The following is a 26770-nucleotide window of genomic DNA, read 5'->3' as shown; positions in this document are numbered from 1 at the left end:
GTGAACTAAGTTGTGACATAATTGGTGCTGTGCGAAGTGAACTAAGTTGTGACATAATTGGTGCTGTGCGAAGCACCAGAATGAAAAACAGAAGATAAGTTAAATGAAATGTCTTAGGACTTTGTTAACAACGTCATTGACAATACAGACAAAGGAAACAAAATTTAAATTAACAAATTAAATTAACAGTGGTTGTGATGTTCCCCCGGTTTATCTGGACCAGTGATCTGCTCGGTCACTCCAATCCTTGACTCTGGGAGCCAGCCTTACCCTGCTCTGCTGTGAGAACAGCCATTCCTGGGCTGTTCACGCACAGCCTCTGGCATGTAAGCTGCTCCTTGGATTGTGCAACCGAATTACACTAGCCAATGTCTCCAGTCCCACACACAACCCTAGGAACCTCTGTCTTGCAGTGTCCAGTTATGCCTGCTGGACGCTGCAAGCTTTTATGAGTTAGTCAATTTAACAAAAGAAATGTATATGTACCAGGCTTGTTATCCCAAGGGGAGTCTCTGACACACTTCAAACCAAACGCACAGTTTCAGGTAGAATAAACAAACAGATTTATTAACTACAAAGATAGATTTTAAGTGATAGGCAAAAAGTCAGAGTGGCAAAAGAAAAGAAAATATAAGCACGCAGTCTACACTCTCAACCCTATTAGACTGGTCAACATCTAGATTAAGCAATTATTCCCACCCCACTGGATATTGCAGTCCTTAATGTACAGGTTTGTTCCTTAAACCTGGGCCAGTCTTCTTCTCAAGTGTTAGTTGCTTGCAGCAAAGGTGGAGGCGGGGGCAGAAAAAGGGCCCAGTATGTGTCCACTCTATCTGTTTTATACCCTCAGTCCATATGCTTGGGAAGCACAAGTCCAAGCATGTCTAGGGGGCATTGCTGAGTCTCTCCAAGCAAGCTTGAGCAATTCCTCATGCAGGTTACTCATTGCATTGTAGTTTCCTTGCTGGACAATGGCTGTTGATGGCTTGTTTGACACCCCACCCAGGCGTTGGTTACTTTCCTTGCTGTTGCCTCTGGGGTGCTAATATCTGGCTGATTCCCCAACTTACAGCATATGCATTAATGATATACATATATGGATAGAGAAATGACTTTCAGCAGATCATAACCTTTCCCCTGATACCTTACAAGGCATACTTTATATGTAAGATCACGATTATAAGAAAATTATCAATATGGGGGCTACAGTACGCTCCCCCAAGGTATAGAATGTCACAGTGGTGCATTTACAACCCCTCCTCTCCCACCCCCACTGGAAACCATAGGTGTACTCATGCCATGGAAGTAATCATACATAGCACCTGATAAGTGCTCTAAGCACTGTGGAAGAAATGTGTGACTTCCCTCCTGAAACCTTACAGAGCTTTTTAAAGTACTTTAACAATGCTTAAGTGCTCCCCATAAAGCACCCTGAAAACAGCAGTTAACATTTAACAAAAATGCTGTTCAACAGTTCCCTTAAACTACCTTAAAACTCTCCTCAGCACAAAATCATTGCTAAAGGTTTTTACCTTCCCCAGCTGTCTGCTTTCAGTTAGTACATTAACATCATCTGCAGGGAATCAAAACCCACCAAGGTATCTTGCAACTAGGGTGAGCAGATGTCCCGATTTTATAGGGACAGTCCTGATATGTGGGGCTTTGTCTTCTATAGATGCCTATTTTCCCCCCCTCTTCCCGATTTTTCATACTTGGTCTCTGGTCACCCTACTTGCAACAGCTTTGGCAATGGTTCATTGGGCTTTTCCAGCAGCACCATAATGTCACGATAATATGTCTCAACACAGTCCTGAGTCATCTTCTGGCTCCCTACTGGTCCATGACATACAAACATGCAGCATCACAAATGTCCCTGGTCTGCTGGGAACCAAGAGCTGTATGCACATGGGTAGGATCTGGCTGCCTCCACAGGTTTTGAAAAACATGTGTCCTATGCCCACTAACTGTGGAAGTGTTCCCCTTTAGCCTCACCTCTGTTGTGCAAAGAACAGAACACCATGATAATCCGACCCGCATTGGCTATGTTGGCACCCAAATGAATCTACAGGCATCACCATTGGGCTTTCAGACTCCCAAAGGACACTCCAGCACCATTCTGCATATACTCAGTCTGTCACTGAATTCCCTTTATCTTGGATTAGCAATGTTGGGGTACAGCTTCATGAGTCACAGTAGGAGCATGTATGCGGGTTCCCCCATATAAATGTTGGCACAGAAACACCATACATACCATGTCATTTGGGGGGAATAAAGTCCCTTCTTCTGCCCCTGAAACAGTAGCACTACCACTGCATACCAAAAAGGGGTAGTGTGGGTGGGTATATGACTGTGCATAGTGTATACCCAGACACTTAGCACAGGTCTGTGGCCAGAGGCAACATGTGACCCTACCCCAAGTTGCTGCTTGGCTTGTACTGAACATGCTTCCATGGACTAAGCATGCTCAGTAATATCTGCTACAGCTGCTGCCCTCACTCTGACTCCGCCCCCCCACCCCCACCCCACCACTATCAGCGGGTACGGGTCGTCTCTGTCCTGGGCACATGAGTACACAGACAAGTACTTAGGGAAGTGCACAACTGTAGATGTAGCTATAGAGGCTCCAGCAAACCAAATATGACAATCCAGAATTGATGGAAGGTGCAAATAGTTTTTGTAGGGGTTTTCCCTTTTCTTTTCCTGGCAGAGCTAAACAATCAAAACGATTACAGATTTAAAGAAGCATATGTAATAAACATCAGAGGTGATCAGGGTGTTGGGAACCCACACTCCAGGTTTCATTTCCCAACTCTGCAAATGACTTAACATGAGACATTGAAAAAGTCAATGAACCTCTCAATAGTATTATTTATCAAACTGTGAAATGGGAGTAACCATGACCTACTTCAGAATGGTATTAGGAAATTAAATTAGTCCATAGTAAAAACCTTAGAGTACCTGTTACAATGGTGCTATAGCAGAGCAGGGTATATTGATATAGCTACTTAGAGGTAGGATTTTCATCTTTAGAGCCTTAATTTCTGTCAATATTTTCATACTCCCTCATTGCAATAAGAGTTTAAAGCGCCATTGATTTGTGGTTGGATAATCCTGTCCCTAACTATACATGTGCTGGGGGAAAGTGGGACCAGTTGAGCTGAAGGGCCCTGAGCCAAGCTGTCAGTGCACATGCTCAAAAGGGGTTAGGGGCCACACTCTAACACACCTTAATGCACTTTTTAAAAGGGGGCACCTTCAGCATATTCAAGGGGCTACTACAATGAAATCAGTTTCTGATGCCCTGTGCCCTCCACTTCTCTAGCATCTCTGTGCAAGACAAGGCAGGGATGTAACCTAAATATTTAAAATGAAGGAAACAACTGGGAAATTCCCCTGATAAGTCAGCTGTAGTTAAAGTTACAAATCCCATTTCACAAACAAAAATGGTGCACCTAAAGGCTCAGTCTTTAAGCCACAAGTGGTTACTGAATCTCAGTGTGAAATCTAACACAGAGCTTGGTTTGGTATTTTCCACATTCCCTAACCGTAATGGAGCTTTGAGTCACAAAATTACCACAGTCCATTAGACAGGCCTTAGCATTATGTACTATTTTTTCATACTAGCAATGTCAACATCAATTACATTTGGTACCCAGCAATGTATCCATGAATCCTTCTTGTCCAGGAATGTCCCTTTCTTTTGATTCCTTGTTTCCTCGTAGGTGGCATCGTAATGCTAACTCTCCTGACATAGGATAGGGGAAGAGTAGGCTGCAACAAATGGAATTATTGGTAACTCATTTTCTTGTTATCAGGCACAGTACTCTGGTGGTTTGGTGATTAACTCGCTCTAAGTGCAGACAAAGTGAGTTGAGCCCTGATCAGTGACATCCAACAATATGAGGAATGGAGCACAATTCTAAATTCCAATTCTAAAAAAATGGGGGACCCAGAGTGTGACCCACAAGCTGAGAACTAGTGTCCTAAATATAAATAGTTTATACTTCAGGCGGCTGTAAATACATTGCAAAACCTAGGCATTCATATAGCTCCTGACCTGGTGAGAGACAAAAGGAATGAATAAGAAAAAGTAGTTTTTGATGTGTGAAAGGATGTGGAATTAATTTATATAATGTCACATTTAATCTACTTTCTGTTTCACAGTTCAACATTTCTGATGTGCACAGTTTACATCAACAACCATGGAAGATTCCCAGGTTTGTGTCTAAAATGGGGGGGTGGGATGTCAGGTTGAGAGACTACATATGTGCATTACTTGATTGCACATGGTTTTAGACAATTGAGCAAGAAATAGCAGATATTTTCCAGACCCTCAACTAAATGAATGTTTTGGAGGATGTACCAATATGGACTGCACAGCTGCAGCATACAATGGCTTCAAGCCATTGAACTATGTGCATTTCCCTTATTTAAATCAAAAGACAGAGGAACCAAGAGACTGTTCAGTTGTTGCTGCTATAGCCACTGCATTTTCACAGGTACAGAGCAATGCTGTTTTTAGTGCAGCATCTCTAGTGAAGTGAAACTCTGCAGGGATGGAGCCTGGTTTTGGTCCTGAGCTGCTAGAAAAATTCCATCTTAACTTTTTTTTTTTTTTTACAAAAACAGATGGGGAGGAGAGGAAATTGCAAACATTCATCTTTTTTCACTCTGTTTTTCATTCCGTTTTGTCTTAAGTGTATAGGGCCAGATTGTTGCTTTTATGTTACAGCCCAGGTATGAGGAGGCATGAGAGGGCCTCTCTGTAGCAGGTATCCCCAGGAGATATTGTGGCTGCCTCAAACAGAATTGCTCTTGGAGGCGTCTGGTGAGTACACACTGCAGGGCCACGCTCTGCCAACGTTCCAAGGAAGGCAGTGTGTGTTCCCGCCAAGCTCTGTCATGGCCCATCTCACTTTAGCTAGCTTCTATGGGGAAAGGCAGCAAAAAGGAACAAGATTGTACCCATTCCTTCCATGGGGCGGGGGGGGGGATTCTTGCACCCTAGCCACTTACCTAGGAATATTAAAGCTATGGTATTGTTCAGAGCCAACCTGAAAGGATTTTGTACTCCTCTGCCAGTCACTAAAATAACAAGTTAGAATTTCTCCTTTCATTCAGACAGCAGCTGAGTGGGGAAGAGTTTGCTGTTTGTTGCAAGGGGCTCATCTTGCATTCATTGTTGGCCTGATTTGTGAGTACAGAGCCCTAGTCCAAACAGCACTCGTGAATATGGAGATTTTTAAATAAGGAGCGCTTTGGATAATTTTTTATTTTGTTTTTATGTGCCCGCCCTCCTTCTCTCCCCTCAATCCCCAGAGATTTTTAGTTTCAGCCAAGATCAAAAGTGGGACGAGAAGGAAGACAGTAATGTCCAGTGGTCTGGTCATCTGACTGGGAGTCCATCATTCTATTCTTTGCTTTGCCAACAACTTCTTGCTTTGTTACTGCAGATAAGTCCCTGGAGCACTCAGTGCCTTAGTTTCTCACTCTACAATTTAAACGCTTATCCTCCTTTGTAAAGTGTGTGAGGCCTGCGGGTGGAAACACTACATAAGTGTTAAGGACCTTCACTAGTTATTATCTGAAATATCCTACAGCCTGTTCCTGAACTATTTCTACCCCAGCCAATTCTCAGGAAATGCTGGAAATCATGAGAGAATATGAACCCTCAAGATTTCCAGGGCAAATGGTTTGGAAACTACATATTCAAATGACTTGAATATAAGCATCCTAACTACATCACTAGACCTTGAAAAAGATTTTCTTGTTGTTCACAGTAATGCAGTATTATAGACTTGTTCAGACCCTTAGTCTGTCACTTCAGACAGGATCAACAAAGCTGTTATGGCCCCAAATAACTTTATTATCTGTCCCTGAGGAGGGAACACAATATCTCCTGTGGTAGGGAAGGAGAAACACACAGATCGGGATTGGAAGGAGGATCCAGTGACCCTATTTTCTCATTCTATCTTGATTTTAAACTAATGCCCTAAATCTTTAGGAGCACTGCCCTATTGCTATAGGCTTAAAGCAGTCTTTTGCTGTCTTATGCTCTAGAAAACAGGAAACCTTATATTTTCTCTATAGCTAGATGTAGCGTGGGGGTGTGGCCTCCCTCGGTGACTGACAGAGAGGAACCACCACTCACCCTCTGGTGGGCAGAGATGGAACAGCCACCCCCACCCCACCAGAAGCAGAGGGGCATGACAGGAAGTATAAAAGGTAGATCCTGCAGCTCACTTGGTCTGGAGCTGCCGAACGAGACGTGCCTCCAGCCTTTTCCTGGGGCTTGAAACCAAAGGGGACCTCTGCAGCACTGAGGACCCAGAGGGACTGCTGGAGATGCCAGTCGACGAGAATGCCGAGGGGCTTCTGGGTCTGCTGCTAGCAGTGTACCCTGGGGAGCCGGAAGATACCCATGGGACACAGGTACAGAGCGAGGGGGTCATAGGAAGTAGTGAGACCAGACTATAGTCCGGTTGTGTGGTCAGAATCATGGCCAGTGGGTTTTGGCCGGATCCCCGCTGACCCAGTGGCCACTGTTAGGGCCCTGGGCTGGGACCCAGTGGAGTAGGGTGGACCTGGGTCCCCCTGTCACCAACCTCCACCTCCCTGGGGTGGCAGCCTCCACACCTTAGGCTAAGAGGCCTGCATTTGTCTGTCATCTTCCTGAGTCAGAATGCCAGGCTAGACTGTTTGGTGCTCCACCCTGCCTGGGGGCCTGAGCCCTTATGCCATCTGGTGTTCCGCCCTGCCTGGGGTCAGAGCTCTAGACTACAGACTGCTTGGCTCTGCCTAGAAAGCCAGGGCCTTAGAGACTGCTAGTTCCCCCTCCCCCACAGCAATCATTATCTTGAAGGGGCCCAAGAGCGAGGGGGTGTGGCCTCCCTCTGAGACTGATAGGGAGGGATGGCCACAGCCTCCGACACTAGAGCAGGCTTTATTCTTTGAGATATTTTTCCTCATTCAAAAGTTCTTCACAGTTGTTATATTTTTTAAAATTTCAAATTCTTTTTATTCCCATCTTCCAATAGTTATTGTAATGATCGATATCATATAGGGAGCTGCAGAACAAGATAATGTTGACAGTACAGAAGGCTAGTATACAACATGCATGGTGCAATTCACCAAACAAACACAGATGAACAAGTTAATTGGAAAAAACTGACATCAATACCTTTTTTTAAAGGTCGCATCACAACATGTAATTATCTGAATATATTAAGCTTGAAATGCAAGACAGGATGTATGTGATGCCATTTAGCAAAATACAATAAATCAGGATACATGATCGTCCTTAAATTTTCACATGCACAAATGCAGACATTTCTTAGTGGCTTGGGACAGTCCACTTAGCTTTATAGGCCCACAACGAATTTGCCTGATTGCACCAGAAGAAAAAAATCGCTGAGGCGATTGAAAGTGAGGACTATAAGGGTCAGGGTCTTGATCATGGAATGTTTTTGAATGACTCTCTCCTGGTGTGTTATTAAGTTGCTATAGTGAGTATCCATCTGTTTTTACATCAGCTTCATAAATATCAAGAAAAGATAATCTCTCTGCCTGCAGTAGTCATTCTGAGTGGAGGAAAACAGCCCCCAGCCTTAGCTCCAGGGGAAAGGGCATTTAGGGATGTAGTCTGCAACAAGATGCAGGCACATCCACAAGGCCTCGTGGCCCACACATGAGTGCTGAGTATTGCACTGCATAGACAGGTACGTGCAGCCACTTCACCACACCCTCCTTGGACAAACTTGATGTTCTTCCTCTTTGGTAGCTTGCTGACCATTAAGCACTGTAACAGTGGAGCTGGTGCCAGTACATGAGAGATGCATGCTGGTAGAGTCATAGAAATGTGAGGATTCTGGGGGCCAGACGCAGACCGAGGGAAAACCAAAGGAGTCACAAGGCAGACCAAAGTTCACAAGTGCCTAAAGACGAACTGCATTTGACTTGAAAAGCAAGTTTATGCTGAACCTGGAGAATCGGCACTGATGTAGGAACCTCATAATGGGTGACAGGGACTGGATGGGGAAGGAAGTCTCATCTTGGCATGTGGGAGTGGAGATAAACTTTGAATGGGCATATCAAGGGAGTGTCCCTTGGTACCACTTGTAGTGGCTTCCCCTCCCGCTATTTATAGTGTGAACTCTTTGGGGCAGGGACCATATTTTATTGCATATTAGTACAGGGCCTAGAACAATGAGGCCCTGATCTCTGCAGGGGGCTGCACATGCTATTGTAGTACAAAACATCATTATTATTTGGCTGTATTGCATGAGCCAGATTTTCAAAGATAGATGGGTGCAACTGTACATTTATATTTCATGCACCTAATGTGCATGCACAAATCAAGTGTTTGCAAACATTTAGGGGCCCACTTGTGGCAGATTTAACAGTCAGCAAAGTCAGCATATACTGACCAGGCCCCAAGTGGTCTGGACTCCCCTGCCTCCCTCTCCCATCTGCCAGTGGCAGAGTAACAAAAAGGGTTTCATTGTGGGCTCCCACATGCCATCACATGTCCCACATTTAAATAAACTTTCACTTTGCCCACTTCCACATTTGCACCTGCCTCTGCACCCCTGCTCTGCTCACCACCCACCATCCAGCTCCATGCATGCCATTTGCTCCCTCTGGCCTGGGCTCTGCACCAGTGCTGCTGCTCCACTGCTCCTGCCAAAGCCAGAACTGTTGTTGTAGGAGCCAGAGATTCTAGGAAGAGCAGCATAAAGGTTCCTGCTGCCCTTATTTTAGTTTGCCTGGGCAGTGGGATGGGAGAATGAGCCTCTGACCATAATGGAGTCTCTGCCATTGGTGGTCCTGCTAATCAGAATTGATGGCAGAGTCACCATGTTGGAGGCCCCATCCCCAGGCAAATTCACATGTGGGCAGTGGGGACCAGCGGTTTGCTCTTCCTAGTGGTTCCAGCAGGCTGCAGACAATGGCAGCAGCCTGTGCTGGGCATATGTTGTGCGGCCAAGCAGACCTAAACCTGAAGGGTCCCTTCAAGTGCACGGGCTCCTGAGCAGCTGCACCAGCTATTCCTTTGCCACTGGCATCTCTCCCCACTTGAATCTGGGGCCTTCCCCTCCCAGGTAACTGAGTCAGTCACCATGACAAGGGTCCCCCTTGCTGCCTCAGGGTTGATGCAATTGCATGGATTGCATGTGTCTCACCGCCCTGGCCATCAGCCCCCATTTTTAAAGGGGTACTAGGAGACCCACACCCACTTGTCCTACAAGACCCTGGCAAAATCGCACTGCATTTGATCATTCCCAGCAGTGGTGGGTAGTAGTAGGAGTTTCCTGCCCTATCCTGCAGGGGTTGCAGCCTCTGAACATGCTCCAGTACTCCGGGGCTGATGTTGGGAAATGTAGTTTGTTTCTATAGCCTCCATATCCTCCTCTGGCTGTGGGACACTGAAAGGAATATGTGTGCCTGCCCCGGCCTCTCCCCAGCCCCACGGCATTCTCCCCAGCCAGCCCAACTCTAATTCTGCTAGTAGAATTTGGTAGATTCTGCACAGAAAATCAACATTTTATTTTATCCCACAACTGAAGGATAAATTAAGCAGCACAAAAATATACTTTATTTAGGCCTATACTTCCAACTTAGTTATTCTCAGACCTGAACATATCTGAAAATGAAGACCATAAATACAACTACAAGTCTAGTTTTAGAAAAGAAAAAAGGAAGAGATTTTGTTATTATAAACTGCCTCCAAAGATCTTCTGTCAGAAATTATCGTTTTGTAAACTTCCTGATCAACCCCTGCAGTCTGAAACAGAAAGTCAAGTACTGCTCCTCAATGAATCTGTCATTGTGTCAAGGTTTAAGTTAGGAAAACAATTTATGCAGTACCACTAAAGTTGCACCTATAGTAGTAGCTGATATTTCCACAGACATTTTGCTTGAAACAAGCACAACTGTAGACCTTGTGAGATGAGTTACGAACAGGGTAGCTCATCTACAGGGCTCTGCAGCTCAGTGGAGACAGGGAATGGATCACTTGATGATTATCTGTTCTGTTCATTCTCTCTGAAGCACCTGGCATTGGCCACTGTCAAAAGACAGTATACTGAGCTAGATGGACCATTGGTCTGACCCAGTAGAGCCGTTCTTATGTTAACCAACAAAGCCAAAGATCCACTGCTTGATTTGTCCCAGGACTTACCAGGACTGAGCCCTGGCACCTCAGGCTTGTCAGTTCATAGTCCCGGCACCTCTGGGCTTGCCGCATCAATTATGAAAGTAAAAAAAATTGCTTGAGCCCTGGCACCTCTTTCATAACAAAGTAAGCACTGCAAAGATCCAATAGATGATCTTAAAACCAAAAAAAAACAAATACACTGTAGATGAACTTGAAAGGAACAAAACCAAGGCCATGTAGATGAGCAGGTCAACAATAAAGCTGGTCAAAGCAGTCTTTCTGCTGAAATACGTTTGATATTCCCATCTGATAAAAGTCACTTTCAAGATTCAGTTTTATCACCTGACCCACTGTGGATGCTTGTACAGATTGGTCCTTGCCAGCCCATTGAGAGTGATATGCCAAATGGACAGTTCCTTTTTTGTTCCTGTAAACCGCTATTTTTCATCTTCATTTTAAAGAATGAAAAATGCACTAAAGATTTGCATGTCAAGTGGCTAGCATATTCATATCTTTCATATTATTCATTGTGTCACATTTGTTGGTTGTTTGGAGATATAAAATCCCGAAAATCAACATAGGTAACAGGTTTCAGTGATTGGAAGAGTAAGCTAAAGTCGTTGCCCGCTCATGGGAGGAGCAAACAACATTTGCAGTCAATGTGGAAGCACTACAGTTCACTAACGGTCATAGCATCAATGCATGTTTTGAAAAACAAGCATCTGAAAATATTCAGAAACATCAAGAAGTAAACATTTTAGACACGGTCAAAACTTTAACTAGTTTAGATCTCCCTTTCCACAACCACCTGTAAAGTGTTGGAGAACAACAACTATCATATTTACTTGAGCATCATTACATAATGCTCAGACACAATACAACTTTTGCCCAACATATCAGTGACACCATGAGAATCCAATACTTAAGCAAGACAATTACTGATTAATTTATATGTATATTCTAAATAGACACCCGGAGCTACATATTTAATAGCTGCAAAGAAGCTAAGCTTTTACTGTCATTGCAGATGTAACCATGGATATTAGCCTTGTTGAGCAAATGGCCATTTTGCTTTGCTTTGTTAATATGGTCAAATACTTATATTTTTCTGTAGACTTGGTTCACAAGATTGTCTTTCAAGATGTATTATTTTACAAAAGACACAGAGGTTTGTCACCTATGTCCAGAGCTACTTGAATTTCATAGTATCAAGTTCTCTTGATGAAGTTTTACCAGAAATGGAAATGTTGTGTCAACTCTTTCTCACCATACCATTTGGAGTGGCTAGTGGTGAACACTGAATGAGCACATTAAGACTATATGTGTTCAACTTAATCATAGACATGGCCAAGTGACCCTGGTCTCGTGCAGTTGGGAGAGAAGAGATAGCAAGTTTGGAGCTGGAAAGCTTCACAGAACAATTTGCCAAGGAAAAGTGTAATCGTGGTGCGAGGTTCCAATAATGGGAAATACGCACGCCAATGCAATTTGGGTGAGACTCCACGTTTGTTTAGGCCTGTGATTTTTGTTGTATGGTGTGGGGTTTTTTACACTTATTATGTTTTAAAAAGCCTAAGGCGATGTGACCGTTGGACCCCATACTGCATGTTTGCTGACCTTGTGCTGACCCGTACATCTGCCCCTGGGGACTACCTCTCCCTTTAAATATACATTAGGCGCCCACAAATGTATGTGTACAATTGCACAACCTAATTTTGAAATCATGGCATCTTCTATGTGCATCTTGCCCATTTTCACAGTTGAGGCTCAGAACCCTCTTGGTCTCTAGGAATAAGGTAAACTAAAAAGGTGCTGTCCTAGCTACATCAGCAAAAGCCATGATGAACTCATCTTACATTAAAAGTGCTTTTTGTATACCTCTACCAGGCAAAGATTCAAAGGATCAATAGTCCACACACCAAATTCTATTCTCAGATGTTCAAGAGTGACTCTGCTGACATCTGTGGGGCTGGATGAGTGTGAGCAAGAGGGGATTGTGGCCCCATATGTTTCCAAATGCACTGGAAGAACAAATTAGCAGAAGTCTATGTGACTTGACAGAAACTGTGAAAGAGTTTGCACTATGGGGCTGTACTTTAAAATATTCTTTGCCTGTCTATTAATAGTCTATCTATTAAACTTTAAAGAAGAAAACCTAGATTCTGAAGCCATTTCAGAGAGCTGTTGCCTGGGTCTGTGTTAAAGGTACTGTATTCACAACAGTTTCTTCATGAAACACATTTTCTGCCTTCCCTCTGCACTGTATTAATGTATTTTCATTTCCCACTGCCTGTCCATTGGCCTTTAATTCCATTTAACTGAAGAATGACCTGTGATAACATTTTCTTTGTGGTAAAAGACCCCCCCCATAGCTTCATGGCAGGCTTCTTGCCCTTTATTGACTGCAGTGGCTCGCAATGGAACTCAAGGCTTTTGTCAGGGTTTCTGATTTCCACATAACCTCCCCCCAACCAGCTGTCAGTCCATCACACCCACGTTTTCAACACTATGTTGAAATTGGACATTGAATAACATTTCCTCAGTGCTCATATGCTTTAGAACAATGAGGCCTATCTAGGGGGGAAAGATATGTCTGTTAAGTCCAGCTTTTACATCCAACTAAGTGTCTGTTAAATCAGGTATTTAGGCTTTTTTCTGAAAACTCTACTTACCCATGCTTTTTTCTTTTGCACTCGATACAGTTCAGACTTGCTCAGCGGCATTTTCTAACATTATTAATAATGCACAAGCTATAATGGAGCCTGAAATCATTTTTTATTCATAAAGCCTTTTTGCATGGAAATTCTGAGCTTAGTTTTTATATGACATGAATAATGCATGATGGGGTGTGTACTATGCAACACCTCAGGTGTATTGTGAGGCACACAGCTGTGAGCCAGGTGCTAGTAGTAATAGAGAAGAGTATCTATCTCATTATGGCCGTAGATATCATCACCCATGAGTCACGAACCCGTCCCACAATGTTCCTGGAGGTAGTTGTACACCATCCCTCCATCCAGCAGCCTGCTGACAATAGCTTACCTCCAACCCATGAAGGCTAGCCCCAGTGCCTGGCTCTACCCTGATGCCTAATTGGTGGAGTCCCAGGGCAGGTGACTGACCTACAGGCCCTACTTCAGCCAGAACAGGAAGCTGAACATCTGGGTTCCACCTTACTTTGGACTGTGTGCTTCCTGCTCACATAGCTTGATTTCCTGGCATCCTGACTCAGCTTGACTCCTGGTATCTGACGTGGTACCTGACCTCCAGTTTGCCTCTGGCTTCTGACCTCCTAGTATCCTGAACCAGCTGACTCTTGACTCCTGTCTCGTGATTGTAGAGTCTGGTTCTAAATACTAGGTCTGGCTGACCCGACTTGGCTGTGACAATAGGCCCCTGGAATGGGTGATTGCTCATAGAAAATGTTTTGTTTTTCATTGCATAGACCATATAAAGAAGTGTATGTTCAGCACTTCACCTACTGCACCTTAAAGTCTGATAAATTGGTGGAGAATATCCCCCAGATAGAAAATCCATCAATATCACTGCCACTATAAATACAGGACTGCCCAGAGTTAATAGTCACTGTAAATTCAGAGGCAGCCTGCCTGGACAGGATATATTGCAGACCCAGGGCCATGTGGGCCTCAATGCCAGGCAGTGTGGTAGACAGCAAACTGTGGGAAAATATCCTGGAAACATGAGCGAAGGGGGAGCAGGGCCTCCATATCGTGACCTCTCTGGCCACAGGAGCAACCGGAGACATTTCACATGACAGCTATGTAGTCAGGACTGCACGGCTTTGGGCTGCACGTGAGATTGGCATGAGGCAGAACCAGTAAGCAGCCACCCCTGGGTAATATGCTTCCTCCCCAGACCCCCATACCAGGTGGATTTCCAATTGGATGTATGTCCAAAAGTTACCATGCTGCTACACACCCTATTTTCCTTCTGTGTCTTCTGCCCCATTTGTGAGGGGAGAAAAACCAGACAGGAGAAGCTAATCTGTAGGGATGGCCAAATATTCACAGCCTGTGCGTTCTCCCCTTCACAGATCATACTCCTGTCACCATGTGTACCATGGTTCCTCCAGCTAGAGAAGCAAGAGTAATTTATCCAATGGAAGTTCAAACCGGCTGAGTTTTGCAGAGCATATTTTACCCTCCTGCTGGTTAGTCACTGGGAGGGGAACATGTGCCCACCTATCTGTAGAACAGTAGCTTGATAGGTGACAGGACAAGGAGGGAAACAATAAAACTGTATTTGTTTATTCTCTGTTAGAATGAGGGTAGGAAAAGGAGTTTGCCAATAAAAACTAACTAAATAAGCAGCCTGAAAACCTGACTGGTAAATAATCTGATTTTCTGAGAAAAATGTTGAATTATTAATCTGTATTAATATCCTACCATTATGAAGCATGAGCCAAGGCACTATGTTAAAAATTTATAGTAGGGATACAGTCTTAATGAACCTTTCCTGGTATTTTCTTTATCTGTTTTAAATTAATTTCTTTCTACCAGAATATGAATACTGCACACCCCAGGCTTCACAAGCATGGAAGCGCTCTAAAGCCTGCAGCATCAGTGGCCATATTGTACTAATTGTGTTCAGATATAAGTGGGAGAGTGAAGGCGGGTGTTTCAAAAGGTACAAACCAGAGACAGACTGCAGGGATGGAGATCTCACTGTTTGAATCAACAGCCAGACAGCCAATCTCTTCAGAACCCACAGATCCTAGAATGCCATTCGTCATGGAAATCTGCAGCAGCAGATTCCAAAAGAAGCCCACACCGTGTCACTTTAACTGGAACATATTCTCATTAGAAATTCACACATAACCTGATATCTAGAACTGTATTCACAAAAACTGGGTTTTTTTCAGACCTCTCTCTGCTGCTAACTCACCAGCAGCCAGGTCACTTGAAGTTAAACTTTAAAATAAGTTCAAAATGCCATTAGTTTCTGCTTGGATTCATATTATGAAAAATTTAAAATGTGGTGCCAATAAGGAAAAAGGTGGGTATCTTTCTGAAATGCAGCCAACTACAGGCACTATAGCCCTATCTTGCGATAAACCATTTATCTTTGTTGCACTGTCCCAGGAGCAGACAGGGAAGCAAATTGTAACTCAGATACTCTGTGCCGCAGACATAGGTTCAAAAATGGCTATGTACTCAAGATGATCATGAGGGCAACACTTCTGGAGCCAGCTTCTACTGACTCTCACTCTGTCCAGTCACACCAAGGTTAATGATGTTAGACAGGGAGCAGATCAGCACAGAATTTGGTTCTCTTTTGTCTCAGGGGATGGTACGGCCTCCTCTGCGCCCAGTGGCCCGTTCAGACTCACTTTTGGAATAGTGTTACAAACCCCAAGTCAGCAATGTACTTAAGAATGTTGTGTTGGAAGGTTTGAGCTTCTGTCAATAATTCATAGTCCGTGACAAAAGAAAAATCTTGCTTACGGGAACACCAGTCTTACTGATATTCTGGCCAGAAGGGGGTCAGAAAGCAGATTGCTTTCATGAGTTGTGAACTATTCTATCTTCTCGTTTTTTTCTCTGTAAATAAGCTGAGAATGCCTTGTGCAGGTTATTTTAGGAAAAGTGTAAATCTGGGATGTTAAGCCAATCATTGATTTCATTTTAATTCCAATTTCTCTCTGCTTGTCTTAAACTTGTTCCTGTTAAGATTACTGTTGTGTGAGTAATTTCACACTGATGTCCCCAAAGAAAAGAGAATACAGAACCTCTAAGGAAGATGAGTTTCTGGCTCCTACAGCAACTTCCTAGTCTTGGTCAAGGGGCATGGACAGTGAGTTGTTACCGTCAGGCTACGATGAGCAAACACAACAAGAGAAAGGGGCCAAAAGAGCAAAATTGACTTGAAAGGAAGGATGGTCTAGTGACTAGGTCACTGGCTTAGGCCTTGGGGGATAACAGTTCAAGGCCCTGCTCTGCCACAGGCTTCCTGTATGTCCTTACATAAGGTTACAGTTCCTCAACTGTATTTAAGTGCCTGCCATTGATTTCAATGGGCGTTAGTCTCACTTCCCCATCTCACGGTGGTATTGTGATAAATACCTTAAATATTGGGAGGTATTCAGATACTGTGGTAGTGGTACCTAAGTTCACCTCCACACTTAGAGCAGTGTGTAGATGTAGATGTGTGAGGCAATGCTTGAGTGTGTAGAGAACTATGTAGGGTATATATCCTAGGGGTCAGACATGTATGGCATTCTCCTCACCTAAGCCGTGCCTCACTATCAACAATGCTATTTATACCCATGATACCAGGGCAAGCAGTGTCTGTACTCTACATCCTGCCATAAGTGGAGATGTACCGTTAGATGGAGGTGGTTGTGGTGGTGTTAGTCATATATGTGCTTAATCCACCACTATTCAGTAAAACACTTAAGCATGTGTTCAAGTGCTTTGCAGGCATACAGTGCTGACCACAAGGTAGAGGATGTGAAGTCTATTCTTCTGCCCTGTGAAGAAAAAAAAAGGGTATTTGAAGGGGAAAGGAAATGACCCAGAATATAGAGGATAGGAATCCAACCAGATCAACATCACAGCAGTGTCTTAAATTACTTCAACAGAGTAGAAAATAGCCCATTTACCATATATTCTTGGGGTCAGGTGGCGGGGGAGAGAGAAGGCCTTCCTCTTATACCTGGAACTCGGCACTAGTTTAATCACTACTGCATTGCTCCGGAGCAGAATTGTGTACCTTTAATTGTTGTACTCCTTCCATATTTGACAATGATGTACAACTACTGGGTGAAACCCTTAAGTATAATTTTCTAATCTATATTTTTATTGAACCAGATTATTTATCTTTTTGACAATATTAGTCATCCAAAATTTAATTTTTAAATTAAAGAACTCCATAATATTGTTACCTAGAAATGTCCCATCCAGCTGAGAAGAGAACATTTATCTTTTGTGTTGTTTTTCTAGTAGAACTAAGCTATTATATGATTCTCTTGACTATATCTGTACTCATTATGATATATTTTTACTATATTCTTCTCATGTTTCTGTAAATTAAGTGAAAGGGGTGATTGTCTGCTGATTCTCTGTCTTCTGAAATAATGGCTTTTTGAAGATGAATATTTTACTACAAAATGTTACTGAATACTAATTTTAAAGCCAATGATGGCTTGCTGAAGCCATGAAAAACTATATGGTATCAAGAGTGTATTGTAAAACCAAGGTCCTGACCCCTTATTAAAATTTCTTTTTTTAAAGACTATGGTGTCTAAGACAGGTGTTCTGGTCAAATTCAGCTTTGCATAATTATATTCTGCCCATGTAAATTCCCTGTGCAATCTCAATTGAATACAGTAGGGCATGATATAAATTGTTCCAGATTGCAGATGCTAGTGCTACCCTGTGTTGAATTGAATTCATTGCCTCCATATCTGCCACCTAAGCAGGGATGTTTCTGTACTTGACTCTCTCTCAGAGAGAGAGAGAGAGAGAGAGAGAGAGAGAATTATGATGGACATACAAATCCCACACTGGACAACAAGGGGTTAAGGAGCTACTCTGGGCTCAGGCAGCTCCACCTCACCACACCTGCAAGACATGCACAGGTTGGAGGAGGAGTTTAAAAGGGAAGCAGAACAGCTCACTTGTTGGCAGCCCAAAGAAGAGAGGAGACCTTCAGCTCCTGAGGAAAAGGCAACAGCTTCCCCAGTGACCACTGTCTAAAGGCCCCTCCCTGAGAGAAGGGAGGGCCAGAGTCTGACACATCCTGAGGGGGAAACCATTCCCCTCTGTTGCCTATGAACACAGTTTATTTGCACTAATTCCTCTTGTTTTTTGTTAATGGACTAGCCCAGAAAGGGAGAGATTTTTAAGTGATCTGGCTGAAGGGCCAAGTCACAGGAAGAGGCAGGTCATTGCAGAGGTGAAGTAGTTGTCAGCAGCAGACACCCTGTGGGGAAAGAGCTACCCCATGTCTGGCCACAAGGAGGTGCCAAGTGTGAGTCCACCCCTTTATTCTGTGTGGGTTTGTGTATATATACACATACACACATAATGATCATGGTTCTCAGAACTATCAAAAATCCAGTGTGGAGAGTACCTTTGATTCTGAAGACAAGATAATAAGGTATAATGGTCTATATTCTGCATCAGAGAAATTCCAAATTATCACTAGACTTCTTGGAAGTCTTTCCCTAAAATTGCAAAACACATTTACATAATGCCAAATCAAGGCAAAAGCCAAAATTCAGTCATCCTGGTTAATAATCTGCTGCTGTAGTTATCTGATCAATCAGTCCAAATACTGTATGTAGCAGCACTGTAGCAAATCCTGTTTTACATCAAGTCTCCAAAATTGAAAATTAGATTACAGTGAGAAAGTGTGGTTCATTTGCAAGTGTACTTTTTAATTCCTAAGCCTTTTGTGGGATTTTATCTCATCCTTTTTTTTTCATTTTTACAGTAACTTTGATGAAGAATATCAAAGTTCACCCACCCCCTGAAAAAGTTTGCAAAATGAGATTTATCTTGTACTGTATATCATACCTATAGACTAAAAATGAAAATCAAATCTCTATAAAGTGAAACAAATATTGTTTTTCATTCTTTTGAAGAGCTAACCTCTTTTCAAATAATTTAGCATTTATATGGCTAAATTGCCTAGATGGCATATGGGAATAAACAACCTGCTTGTAGTTTGTTCTGTGTTTGTACAGCACCTAGCACAATGGGGCCCTGGTCTATGGTAATAGAAATAAACAAAAAAACAATAATGGTAGACTCTAGAAAACAAATCTCAGAGATCTGGTTCTTCTACATTGCTAAACCATTAGAAATACCATTTAGGGAATGGAGTCGGGGTAGATGAAAGAAGACTTTAAGAATTGTGTCTGATCAGATGAGTCATCTAGCCCACCCTACCCAGTGTAAAGACTGCATAGATAAGTGAATGTACAAAATGTTGTAATCAGAATATCTGATCAAAAACTGAATGTTTGGCAGGAATGGCAGCTCTTTTAGATGTATGACTGATTATTCAAAGTTTGAATACAAATCAAGCTATTTTCAAAGAATTGTATAGTGCAGCAGTTCTCAAACTGTGGGTTGCAACCCCTTTTAATTAGGTTGCCAGGGCCAGCATTAGACTTGCTGGCACTTGGGGCTAAAGCTGAACCCGGAGCTCCACCCCCACCCAGGGCTGCGGGGCTCAGGCGGTGGCTCCCTCTCCCCCTACTTGGGGTAGTGGGGCTCAGGCTCCTCGCCCCCTCTTCCCCTCCAGGGTCATGTAGTAACTTTGTTGTCAGAAAGGGGTCGCAGCCCAATGAAGAATTCCTGGTATAGTGAGTGTATAGTTTCTGTATATTTAATGCAAATGGCACATCTATTCTGTTTTGATATAATTTTTTAGGGAAAAAAGATTAGTTTAATATCTGATATCAATAGGCATTTGGGGGCTTCTTTTTGTTGCTCTGTCAATGCAAATGTATGGCCCAGAGCCTTGGCTGATGTACATCATATAGGTCCCATCCATTGAAGTCAATGGAGCTGTACTGATTTATAATAATGCACTGTGGTAACCCCAGGACAAACAGCTACAGGGGGGAAGGAAGGGGTAGTAATTAGTCCCAGGGGTTAAAAGGACTCTCCCTATCCACTGAGAGGAGATAACCATGGGGAAATATGGTTCAGCTGGAAAAGGGTTTCCTAGGGAACTAATTAGGTTCAGCTGGCTCGTGTGAGAGAAGCTGCCAGTAGGCTGGGTGCAGCAAGACACTGAGCCCTTCCATGAAGGAAGGTTGCAGTCCCTCCCCAGAAGGGAAGGAAAACAAGTGTAAGGGACTGACTGAGGAAAGGAATAGCTGGACTCTGTGCTACCTGTAAGGATTTGCCTTGCCCAAGCCTGTGTCTCCAAGGCTAAAAAGGACTGAGCCTGCTGAGAAGAAGAAGGTACTTTGCCACAGCACATAATCCCCCAATCTGGCATTAGTCCCTTTCAGCTGCTACTCCTCTGGGCTGGATTCAGACTGCTGATCTGGAGGTCTCATTGGCACAGCTTTTGACTATTGACTCCACCTATAACGTTTCAGTGGTGTCTGGCTCAATCCAGTAGCCAGTGAAGTCACTAGATCAGGTTTTAGGGACCACATAAGACTTTGAAAGATTGTCTTAACAATCAAATTACCAGGAAAATGTTTGTAAAGTTATTTGACAAATAATCATGTATTTTTGCCTTATTGATCATTTTTATCCTAATACTGAATGACAAAAGCGTACACTGTCACAGTTTACCTACATACAATTCAATACTCTTTATTAAGACTGATGCAATTGATATATATTTTTTTTATTTTCTCTCTCTGCTTTGGTTTAAATTTTCTCTTATCCTTGTATTTTTCTTTTTGTACCAGCTGTAGTATTTGTCTGTTTCTCAACTCAACAATTTTATACATAGATAATACTCAATGATTTCATAATTTCATTAGATTACTATTTGTGTTTTCTCTGAGTAGGAGAAAACTAAAAAGATTTCTAGATTAGTTACATGAGGTCTGCATACATGCAGTTTGAAAGCCATTACTCATGGAACTCCTGCTAAAGTCGATAGGAAGGTCACACATGGAGAATTTGAAGGCTCGAGCACTATATGAATTAAAAATTTGTGTATAACACAATATAATCCAAATCAAGGTTAAAAAAAATCCCCAAAATGTGATCTAGTGATGTAAAGGAAATATGCTGAATATTTGTTTGTTAGCCAGTCAAAAAAGTTCTCTACAGAGATGTATTGTAAACCAGACTGTTTGCAATCAGTTTCAGTGAATTCCTGTGTAACAAGCAGAATAACTTCTGGTATTGTATGCACTTATAAATGGGCACTCTAGCACTCTCTACATCTGCTTGATAATATGTCATTCAGTGGCTCACCTAAACCATAAAAAAGTGTGGGGTCCCATGCGGAGCGGATAAAGCACACGACCACTGTGGTTGCAAGCTGAATTCAATTCCGTTTATTACAAGCTTTCTTTTATAGTTTTTCTTAACATTACATAACACAATTAGGCTATAATCACACATCTAAGGATTGGACAAGAAGGAGAATCATGTGTTTATCACATGTATAGCACCACACCGATTGGTTCAACTGTTCCTTACATAAGGCCATGATTTATTTGTTTACCTTATCTTATATAATCCCTAGACCACCAGGGGGCGCCTTTGTCTTACAAGGCCATGAGCCATTGCCTGGCAAGTGTCCCATTGTGACCCTTTTTCTCCTCATGGAACTTTCCATTAGGTTGGCTTAAGGATGATACATTCCCACAAAAAAGGAAATTCCTTGCTTCCAAGTAGCTAGTATAGAAAAAAGGCTTTTAGTTTCACATCTCCTTACAGTTATAGAAAATCATCCTAGAATGGTGATTTTGGGGAACGATGAAGATGTGCACATTGATAATTCATGCATGCCTAAAGCTGAACTTCTTATGCTGGCAAAACTCATATACATGCATTCTGTAGCTCAGAGGCTCACAAATTGGAGATGCATGAACTGTATTCCGGGGGGCATGAGACGATGGAGGAAAAAACAAAACTTATTGCGCACATTCAGAGCTGGGCGGTCGGAGAGCTGAGGCTTCTAGCCGGGTGCTCAGCTCTGAATGCAGCGCTATTCACAGCAATGATGCAGAAGCAAGGGTACCATAGTATGGTGCATTGCCACCCTTACTCCTCTGCTGCTGCTGCTGGCGATACTGCCTTCAGAGCTGGGTGGCAGGCCAGCTGCCACTGCTCTCTGCTCTGCCTTCAGAGCTTGGCACCTGGAGAGCAGTGGCTGCTGGCTGGGTGCCCCGGTGAGGGGGCGTAAACTACTACAGCAACAAAGAAGGGGTGCACAACCACTGCTATAGCTAGTACTTTTACGCCATCTGTAAAAGTAAGACTATGGCTGCAGCCTAAAATCGAACACAACAAAGATTTGTCTATATTAGCACATCCTGCCTCTGTTCTCAGCATTAGGTGCAGATGCACTGGTGATGTTTTAAATGTTAGAGTAGACATAGCTAAAATACATTCCTCACGATATCAAGAATACCTGCCCAGAGCAGTGTGCGCTCAGATAGGCAAGGCTGTACTGTCATGAAATATAATAGTCCTCATGAGCTTGTCAAGGGGTTTCCAGAGAAGTACTTTCAGGCAAGAACTTTTTCTTCAAGATATTTATTTAAAAAAAAAAATCAAGCAACCACAAAAGGTTAAAATCTGTCCTCTGATACAAGGTGTGTAGCCCCATGGTACTCAGTGAAAGCAAGGGTAGATGGTCACAGCCCTTCCTTGGCCACACCAGTAAGTACTGGGGAGTATTTTGTCCCTGCTCAGATAGTAAATCCATTCACAGAGGGGAGAGCAGGGACTTACCACCTAATATTCCCTGCTGTGAGCAAAGGGACAGAGAGAAACACTGAGTGGGAGGAGCCCTGTCTCAACCCCCTTCCCCCCCCCCCCCGCCCACCACCACCACCACCACCACTCATTGGCCAGAAGTTGCAAAGCCAGCCCAGCACCCATATCTCCTCCCAATCAAGTGCCCTATCCAATAATCCATGTTGACTCTTGTATACTAGATATTTAGAATATATTAAATACAGTTTTATTTCCTTACTTTCAACCTCCCAACTTCTTAATTGCTTTACATGTACTAAATTTAAAGTTTACACACTCAATCAAATCAGAGCTGATTGTGGGGGGAGCAGAGGCACATTACAAACATTCTGGGTCTGATTCTCTTCTCATTTACATTAATTTTAACTTTAACACCATTGTAACCCCATTCCTTTCTGTGGGATTATTCCCGATTTTCACAATTTGGAGAGGAGAATCAGGTGTCTTATTTTAAGTGATCAAATTAAGCAGTAAGGGGGGAAATAGCTATACTTATTTATGTATTTTTTTACATCCAACACTTCTTTGAAGTTAGACAAGCTAGCAAAACATTTGCAGTTTATAATTCTCATGAGTAGCACTACCAACTTCTTGCTGCTTAAGCATAAATTACTTGTAGTTTTCAATTGCACAAATAGGTGATTCTAGCAATCTCTACACTCAATACAATAGCCTTGTTACAGTGGACTGATGTCTGTGCTTTTGTGCTTCTTTGCTCTTTCACATACTTGTGTATCATAAGGAATTTTCTCTTCCCTTTAACCTGAGCTTCCTATAACTAGGTTTACCAGACCTCCAGGTTACCTGGACCTTGCCTCTTTTTGGAGGCTGCATCCTCTGTCTGAGTGGATTTTCAAACAGGAAATGTCTGGGATTTTTGCAGAGCAGACATTGCAGTTCAGAAAGAGCCCTGATTGGTCCAGTTCCCAGCTGGTCCCTCCTCTGCATCCAGAGCTGATTGGTCCATTCCCTTGCAGCCTCAGCAGCCGGATCCCACCCATCAAGACCCTAGCTCCCAGCCCTGGGACAGGGGTCCTGCAGGGAGGCGCTGGCTGATGGCTGTTGCTGCATCCTGGGCTTGCACCAGCCAACCCACCATCGTGACAGGAAGCAACATTGTCCCCCACCTCCAGAGAGTACCCCTGCCACAGGTACCACTATGACACTGCACCCCATATTCACCATAGTGGCATGATTATGACATAATTATGATGCATCTTGTACAAAATATGTCATGTGAATAGAAATAGAAAAGTAATGATTTGCTGAATATGATTATCCTATTTGTATGCATCTGTCACTTTTGTATCTGGAGTTATAAATATTGACTGTATCTGTATTTCAAGTGTGCTTGCTCCTGGGTAACACCCAAAAAGCTTTAGATCCAGTTTAGCCAGCACATTGTGAATGGCGTATTCAACTCGAATGGCCCATCAACAAAGACAGTGGACCATGGAAAGGCTTATCCTCACCTGTAGACACTTCAGTCAGCATAAGATTATGTCACAAAGGTCACAGAAGTCATGGAATCCATGACTTCCGGCAATCTCCATGACAGTGGAGACCCCGCAACTGACAGCAGGGGACCCTGCAGAAGCCCAGCCCTCCCCCCACCCAGCTGCCAGTGGTGGCAGAAGGACCTTGAAGCTGCTCAGTGGCCACAGGCCAGGAGAGCCCCCTGCAGCTTCCACCCGGCAGCGGCAAGGGACCCCTGAGCTGCTCACTGCTGCCAAGGGGTCCCCTGCCACTGGGGTGGCAGGAGACCTCCCACCCACAGCTCCCAGCCACACAGGGTAGCAGGGGGACCTCTCTCAGCTACTGGGCAATGGGGTCCCTGCAGCTCCCAGCCACTGCAGAGAGGAGGGCAGGGTGCTGGACCCTTCTCCCTCCCCATTTTGTCAGGGATGCTTTTAGTAAAAGTTAGGGTAGGTCACAAGGATTCCGTGATGTATGTTTGTTTGTTTATTGCCCGTGACCTGTCCATGACTTTTAGTAAAAGTATCCATGACAAAATCATAGCCTTACATATGGATAATGGCTGCCATGACATATCAAAGCATGCAAGGGCATGTGACTAGGTCATGTGATACTGGACTCCATTTTGGTACCTGTATTTTTCCACAAACTGTGCTATGGGCTTTGCTTGAAAGAAAGAAAAGTTCCCTCCACATGGAAGAAGCTATAAAAGGGGGAAGTGACACCAGAGGGACAAAGACTTAACTGGGGGAAGTGCTGGTCCCTGGCAGGAAAGAAGGAAGCTTGGAGGACTGTTTGTACTATCTAACAGGTTGAGACACTGCTTGATTCAAATCCTATCCAGTTTAGAGAACTTAGATTGTGTTTTTGTTTTATTTCTTATGGTAATATACTTTGATCTGTTTGCTATTACTTAGATTTTAATTGATTATATCTTTCTATAGTTATTAATTCTATTTTATATTTTACCTAAAACCTGTGTGATTTTTGAGTGAAGTGCTGAGGGAAAAATCTCAGATCAGTTAATAAAGGTTTGTGCATTGTCCTCTCTACTTTGAGGGAGGGATGGACTGGGTAATAACTCCTGTACTAGTTAGGCTTTTGACCAGAGGCCGGATAGTACAGCTCTGGGGTTCTAGGCTGGGGAGTATCTTGTTGGAGCCTCTCTATTGTTAATTCATGAGTGGCTGAGGAGAAGTATTCATGTAACTGCAGCAGAGTATGTCCCTGCCTGTGTAAAGATTTGTGTAACTGCAGATTCAGTAGCAGTCTGCAGCTTGTCACAGCAACACAGTGTGAGAGGGAGCCCAGGCTGGTGAAACAGAGGGCTCAGTGGCTCTAGTTCCAGGTTGCACCCTGGGGGGAAACAGTCACAATCACTTCAGCACCCCAACTGTACCCCCTTTTCTGCCCCCTTTCTAGTTCCCCCCATCCTCTTTTTGGAAACCTGAAATATGATAACCCTACCTATAAATGTCATTCTCTTTTTGTGGCATAACCATTCCCATAGGATTAGAGCTTTCTCAGAGGATTATGGCCTTTCCATTAATAAGAAACTAAAGATAGGAATAAAGAGAGAAAGAGCTCCCATATCCAAACATTCATCTTCATTTGATGGAGAAAACGGCCTCCAAATAAATGACTGATCTGAACATGTTTCTGAAATGACTTTAAAATATCTTTAAAATTGTTATCAATTGTCACCATCTTTTGTCAAAATGGCAATGATGCCATTGGGTTTGTTTTAGAACCTTCAGCAAAAAGTGAGCCATATAAGGTAGCTTTAGTACTGAGTTGGAATGTTGGATTAGCTAAAGTCCATTAACAACACACTGGCTACCTTCCTAGTTTTACTTCCGTGAAGTCTCTTCATTATGAATGCATGCTGTGTTTTTATATGCTTTCAGTGACAAAAGTTGAAGTAAAGATTGATGGATTAAATATCCCAATGCAACAGAATTTCAGATGATGTAAATTAGAATTGCTAAGCAGAGGTTCTAGTCTGTTGTTTCAAAAATATCACCCTCCCTCCCAGCTATTACCCTTCTCTTTATCCTTTGCCTTACTGCCAAATGCACTACGAATACAGTGATGTTCCTATCATTTCAACAGAATATCAGTGGAACGCTGGAGCACAGCAGGTGATGTAGAGGACCACAAGACAAGCAACTAAGCATTTGTGCAGAGTTCCTGCTCTGAATGCTATCCCAATATCATTTTTTCTATGTAAATAATGGCTCTACTTGCCACGGGGATGTTATGAGATCACAAACAGAAGGGGAGATGCCCAGTGCATCTGCAAAAAAGGAGGAGATGCATTTACAGTAAAATATCTGTATTAAGATGTGATCCACATTGTGAAAGTATTTGTGTACTGCTGCCCTTGAACATTTTAACAACTTTTTAAAGAGAACACATGGATCAAGAACTCCTACACTAGGGAAATGGTAACTTTTCAGTTATTATATTTAAGATAATTCCATTATTTTCTTTGCAACTTTCACAATCTTTCAACAAAGTATTAGTTGCAACAATCCAGCAGTGAAAATGGCTATAGATGCTTCCTCGTTGTCTAGTATCCAACTGTCACTGTGCCTCAGTGGGACACAGCTGAGGATATCAGATTCAGGAGAAAGAGGGCAGACTCATCCCAAACTGGTGGTTATTCTATTATAAGATATACCAAGCCAGAAACAAAAGTAAACTT

The sequence above is a fragment of the Trachemys scripta genome, chromosome 2 (assembly GCF_013100865.1).
Source record: "Trachemys scripta elegans isolate TJP31775 chromosome 2, CAS_Tse_1.0, whole genome shotgun sequence".
Classification (NCBI taxonomy): domain Eukaryota; kingdom Metazoa; phylum Chordata; order Testudines; family Emydidae; genus Trachemys; species Trachemys scripta.
The sequence above is the reverse complement of the archived record's forward strand: the minus strand, read 5'-3'. Positions refer to the sequence as shown.